The following is a 6,931-nucleotide window of genomic DNA, read 5'->3' as shown; positions in this document are numbered from 1 at the left end:
TTTGGATGAAGACAATACTTGCAGGAGAAAATCATAAACTTTCTTAAATGCTACTAAGACTTTGAGCAAGATGAGGCTTGAAGACTGGCCACTGAATTTGGCACTGAGTGGAGTAATTTGTGAACTTAATAGTAAAGGTTTAGGAGGAATAATGGAAACAACAGCATATTGGCATGGGATCAAGAAAGAGAGACAGATGAGAAAAAAATATGAATAACCATAATTTGAATGAGTTTTTCTATAAAGGAAAGGATCAAAATACAGTTGTAGATTATGGATTTTTTTAAAATATGGGAAATAGTTATATATTAAAAGAGTGGTTTAATATAAATTTTAAATGTTGTTGTAGATGATGGGGGAAAATTGGCAAAGGAAGAGTCTTGGGCTTGTGAGAGAGTTAGGTGTTGAATACATGAGAGAAGGGATAAGTATGAACAATTCATCCACTCTAATGAAAGTGAAAGTGAGGAGTCCTGGTGTGGCACTGTGGGCTAATGCGTCAGACTGCAAAGTCATTTGAACTGCAAAGTTGGTGGTTCAAGCTCACCAGCTGCTCCTTGGAAACCCTATACAGGGTCACTATGGGTTGGAATCGATGACACTTAAGAACAAGAACAATGAAAGTGAGGCAGAGACTAGGAAGAGATGCGGATGGTATGGTTGGTTACATGCTAAGATGGAGTTACTAGAATCACTTTGAGATGATTTTTCTCTTTTCCCTATTGCATAAACTACAAGGACTTCTCTGAGAGTGCTGAGGATCAGGGGGATGGGAGGTTCAAAAAAGAGAGACTTGGAAATAATAATTTCAGAGAGTTGGAGAGAGAAGTGACCAAGAACACATTTTGACAATGCTTTACAGTGCTGAGGAGTCCTGATGAGGCACTGTAGGATAAAAACTGAACTGCTAACCACAGGTTGGTAGTATAAACTCAACATCCACTTTTTGGAAGCCCTATACAGGGTCCCTATGATTCAGAAATGACTCCCTGGCACTTAGCAATAACAACAACAACATGCAATACAGAGAGTCCACTAGGGTTTATGGTAAGAAAGTTAGACTGAGATGAGCCAACATCATTCTTTATTTTATACCATCCATTTTCAAATGTTCCATAATTAAAGGAAACAGAAATCATTGAATGTAATCCAGGCAAATATGAAAGAAAAAGAGAAAAGCCAAATAATTAAGAGGGAAGATCCAAGTGATTATATCATTTTATAAGGGGCCTGAGAGACTAAAGTTAAAAGTAGGTTAGCATGAAATGAGGGATGAACTGTAAAAAAGGAAAAGACGGGATCCTTGGTCTAGAGAATCTAACGGGATAATCAGACAATGTATTATTAAAATGGAAATGGGGTTACTAGAGGAAAAGAGATAGCAAAATAATAATGAACAACAAACGTTTTCATGTAATAAGGTTTCAGTAGCATAGCGGTTATGAATCAGACTGCTAATCTCAAGGTCAGAAGTTCGAAACTACCAGCTGTTCCACGGGAGAAAGATGAGGTGTTCTGCTCCCATAAAGATTTACAGCCTCAGGAAACCCTGTAAAGGGTGGCTATGAGTCAGAACCGACTCCTCGGCACGTAACAGTAACAACATACATTAGACATACTAATGAAGATAAAAGAATTCAGTATGGATTGCACCTCAATGTAAAGAAAATGGGAATCCTCACAACTGGACAAATAATTAACATCACGATAACAGAAAAGCATGAAATTACTAAAGATTTCATTTTTCTTGGATCTACAATCAATGTTCCTGGAAGCAGCAGTCAAGAAAACAATGTATTGCATTAGACACATTTGCTGCAAAAGACCTCTTTAAAGTGTTAAAGAGCAAAGATGTCAGTTTGATGATTAAGGTGGGCCAGGGTATTTTCAATCACCTAATGAGCAGCTGTTCCTTGGGAGAAAGATGAGGCTTTCTGCTCCCGTAAAGATTTACAGCCTCGGAAACCCTGTACAGGGTCGCTATGAGTCGGAATCGATTCCATGGCACATTACAACAGCAATGAGCATATAAGGAGCTCTGGTAGCATAGTGGTTTGGAATTGGGCTGTGAACCTCAAGGTCAGCAATTCAAAATTATCAGCTGTTCCACGAGAGAAAGATGAGGCTTTCTGCTCCCATAAAGATTTACAGCCTCAGAAACCCTGTACAGGGTTGCCAAGGGTCGGAACTGACTCCACGGCAATAACAACAACAACAATAATTAGCCTATGAAAGTTGGACAATGAATGAGGAAGACTATAGAAGAATTGAAGCATTTGAATCACGGTATGGGCGAACAATATTGAAAGTACCATGGACTGTTAGAAGAACAAACAAATCTGTCTTGGAAGAAGTACAGACAGAATGCTTCTTAAAAGTGAGGATGGGAAGATTTTGTCTCTTGTTCTTTAAACATGTTATCAGGAGGGATCAGTCACTGGAGATGCTTGGTAAAGTGGAGGATCAAAAAAAGAGAGGAAGAGCCCCAGTACATTGATTATACAGTAGTGGCAATAATGGGCTCACACATAACAAATGAGAGAATAGAGCAAGTCTGGGCAGTGTTTCATTTTGTTGAGCTTAGAGTGGCTGAGTTGGAATCAACTCAGTGGCACCCAATAAAAACAGCAACACTAAATCCTCAGTCTCTAATGTTCTCTAAAAATCAAACAGTACAAAGGAAAGGTATTTATAGCTAATTAGTAAATGTTCAGATTTTAATTTTGTTTCCTATCACCCAATACACATATTTAGGAAATTTAAAAAATTATATTTAAGAAGTGAGATGAAATTCTGAGGTGATATCATGCTACATCACATGGTAATAAGGAACAGTTTAATTGGAAAAATTTTCATACGAGTAACTTTCCAAGAAAATTGAAATGGCTTTGTTAGATTTCATTCAGATGACAGTGTTTTGTGGCTTGAAGTGTAAAGGATGAGAACAGTGTGTGCATTCCAGGATAGCAGCACAGAATGGAAAATGGATTTACAATGTGTCAGACATGGTGGCAACATCTTGTGGCATGTGGCTTGTATCTAAGTGATGGGAAAGATATGACATGTGCCTGCTTCTCGCTTGTGGTACACCACAATGAGAATGAGTCGGCAACCCAATGCCAAAATACAACAATTTTAGTAGATGGCAAGCCATGTCCTTCTACCCCTTTTGGTTTAATTTTTATTTATTCCATAGGAAGGAACCTACACTAGAAATAAACGGAACAGGGAGGGGAAAGGAATGTGCTTATATTATTTAATATTTTTAGATGATCACATTGGATTTATAATCCCCTGAAATGTGACTAGCCTGAAACGTTCTTTTCTAACTTTGTTGTTTGTTTTACTTTTTTGTGTGCATTTATCTGGTAAAAATTTACTTCATTTAGAATATTCCTTGAATGGTTGAACATTTTAATATCAGTAGCACAAAGTGTAGATGTATTGTTCAAAAATATTAGTTTAAATTTTTCTTAAGGGAACATATAAAAATATTCATGGAGAAATGCCAAAAAAAAAAAAAAAAAAAAAAAAGGAGGGCAAAGATGGTTCAGTAGCAGAATGCTTGTCTTCCATGCAAGAGACTTTGTTTGATTCACAACCAACTCACTTCAGGCATAGTAAACACGGCCCATCCTCAGGGGAAATTTGCATGTTGCTCTGAGGCTATGCAGGTTTCATGGGAACTTCCAGACTAAGACAATCATCTTCCATACTAAGGAAGTCCTACTGATCTGTTTACATAAACCAGCCAATGAAAACTCTACAGATTGCAATGTTCCATTTACAGTCAGAGAGATCACACATGACCGAGTAGCATTTTGTTCCATTGTGCATAGGGTTGCCATGAGTTAGAGGCCAGCTATATGGCAGCTAACAAACAGGAAAATAAATAAATAAATAAAATGGAGGATCTTGGGTAAAAGAAGAAGATGGTGATGTGGGTAAATGGGCTGGACTGAAAAATCGTTTGAACGGCAAGGTCAATGGTTCATGCTCACCAGCTGCTCTTCGGAAACCCCATACAGGGTCGTTATGGGTGGGAACCAACTTGATGGCACTTAACAACAACACAGAGTTTCCAAGGAGTGGCTGGTGAGTTTGAATTGCCCACCTTACAGTTCAAACCAACCTTGCGGTCCAGTGCTTTATCCTACCACTCCACACCATGAACACCTTAACAAAATACCACAAAATGAGTAGCTTTTAAAGAACAGAAATTTGGTCATTGAAAGAAGGAATCCATCAAAGAGAATATCTAAAAGGATGAGATGTCCCCTATGGAGGGGAGGGGGCTGCTGGAAACTGGAGTCCTGGTGTAGCACTGTGGGTTAATGCACTGGACTGTAAAGTCATTTGAACTGCAAGGTCTGTTGTTCAAGCACCAGCCGCTCCTTGGAAACTCTATACAGAGTCACTATGGGTCACAGCACTTAACAACAACAATAACAAGGAAGACACCCTGAGAGCTCAGCCACAGCGGGAGGTTGCCAGTGATGGGGTGTTTGAGAACCCATGAGTTAGCACCTGTGCAAGAAAAAAGTTCTGTTTGAGATAGGCTTCTCCCAGAGGACCTTCACAGGAGTGTAACCAAGTGAGAGATCACCTCCCTGCCCCCTGCTGCACTGCAGAGTGAGGACATATAACTTGTTTCCCATTGCATCAAGATCCCAGGCTGCAAGAGGGGAGAAACTCAGATACCACTTGAAGAGTTATCCTGATCATGGATGAGACTGGCTAATCCCTGGAAAAGAAGACTATTCTTTTCATAATCATCATAGCAAAACTATTTAATCTGTTTGTTCCCTGAAAGAGATTGGAAAGAGACATTTCACCAGGGCTCAGGAAACCTGATCATCTAGCAGATTTGTCTGTGTGCCCAAGAGAACACCAAGCTGCGCCTTTCTGCTAGAGCTGAGTTGGACCAACACGCAGACTACAGGTGTGCACTGCCCAGGAGCTGCCAGGGCCTCCTGCTCTGTAAGGGGCTTCCAGTGCATGGTGGCTGCAGCTGGCATACAAAAGCTTGAGCGCTGTGATGTTACACGGATGGGACTTCTTAAAACCAACGAAAAAAAGGCTAGTTTATGATGGTCCCCAAATCTTTATGCAGGAAAGAAAGGGGCCACCTGGACAAGGAGGAGGTGCTTACTCTTCCAGCTTCCACATCCTCCTTGTTGGATAATATGCCAAACCCAGCGAAAGTTGGAACTCATCGAGGCTGTCTTCTTTTTCCTGATCTCTCAAGTTCTCTGCCTATGACAGACTGCAGTCTTGCCACTTTTATATGGCTTTCTATTAGTAAACAATATTTGAATTTTCCTTTTCTGACAGATTTCTGCCTTATACAGGTTCTGGCTATCACAGGTTTACTGTACAGGTAATGTCAAATTTACAGTAAAAGGTACTAACAGATGTCCTTTTTTTGGTACATCTTTTGGTAATATATACTACATACAGTGTTGCATTTTTTAAAATTGTTTTTGATACTTTTTGTTGTGAATAGAGTGAAGATTTCCAGAGCAGATCATCCATTTTGCATTATCAGGCCATTTGCTTTGTTTCACCCCAATGGAACAACATTGTCCCACTTCCTCCCTGTGATTCTTCTTTCCTTTGCTAGTGTGTAATTTGCTCATGTTATCATTCTCATGTCATTCCCCAAAGACAACAATCAGATTAATACTGATATTAAAAGGCAAATTTAAAAAAACAAACAAAAAACAAAAACACAAACCCCATACATTTGTTTTCTCACAGCTCTGGAGGCTTGAAGTGCAGTTTCAGGATACTAGTAGGGCCATGCTCTGTCGATGGGCTCTAGGCGAAGATCCTACCTTGTCTCTTTCAGGTTTTGATAACCCTGGGCTTGTGTAAAAATCCTCACAGTGTCTTCTGCCTGTGTGTGATCCTGATTCATTACTTGCCCTCTTCTTTTATAAGACACCAGTCATATGGGGATGGCAGTGGTGGTGGGTATGTGTTGTGGAGTCGGATCCCACTCAGTGACCCTGTATAGCATTTCTGAGCCTATAAAACTTTATGGGAGCAGAAAACTTCATCTTTTTCCCTTGGAAAAACTGGTAGTTTCAAGCTGTTGACCTTGAGGTTAGCAGCTCAACTGGAAACCACTATGCTACCAGAACCTCAACTCCAGTGTGACTTCACTAATAAAAGAAGGCTTCAAAATGTTCATGGAAACTTGAACTGAGAAGCTAATAGAATTTTTCTGGAGAAGTACCATGGCTCCATACAATAAGCATAAAAAAACAAAAACAAAAAAGGAACATAGTTCAAACCCACCAGCCTTCTCCTAGAAACCCTCTACAGAGTCGCTGTGAGTCAACACTGACTCAAGGGCACTAACAACAATAACAAAAGCGTTTCAGAGAAAGACTCTGTTTATCTGAACTAGGTCACATTAATAGGCACAGAGATTAGTGCTCTAAAATATCTTTTGGGGGAACACAATTCACTATGCTCTGAAAATATTGCCTGGTTTTCCTCACTGCTTTCCAATGTGTTCCTGAATACCACTACTCTTTGGTGATTTCTCGTCTATGGCCTCCCCTGATTATTCTCCAAGGAGAATACTGATACTACTACTCTGGAATTTTCTCTAGTTTTCTGTGTAAAGCTGTAGGAGAAGCAGTGGACTGCTAACTGTAAGGTTGGCAGTTCAAATCCAGCAGCCTACTCTGTGGCAGAAAGATGAGGATTTCTGCTCCTATAAAGATTTATAGCCTCAGAAACCCTATAGAGGGTTGTTATGTTTATTTGTTTTTCTGTAGGATAAGCACTGCTCTGCTAATTGTAAGGTTGTTGCTGTCGTTGTCAGGTGCCATCGAGTCGGAACCGACTCATAGCGACCCCATGCACAGCAGAACGAAACAATGTCCAATCCTGGGCCAACCTCACTACCGCTGCCACA

At 40.1% G+C, this 6,931-nt stretch overlaps 1 pseudogene; it reads left to right on the top strand.

Moving 5' to 3' along the window:
- Positions 1–2,976: 2,976 nt before the first annotated feature.
- Positions 2,977–6,931, top strand: part of LOC102830445 — a 265,297-nt pseudogene continuing 261,342 nt past the window's right edge.

This window comes from Chrysochloris asiatica, unplaced genomic scaffold, assembly GCF_000296735.1.
Source record: "Chrysochloris asiatica unplaced genomic scaffold, ChrAsi1.0 scaffold00036, whole genome shotgun sequence".
Classification (NCBI taxonomy): Eukaryota; Metazoa; Chordata; class Mammalia; order Afrosoricida; family Chrysochloridae; genus Chrysochloris; species Chrysochloris asiatica.
Note: the sequence above shows the minus strand (reverse complement) of the source record. Positions and strands in the feature narration are given on the sequence as shown.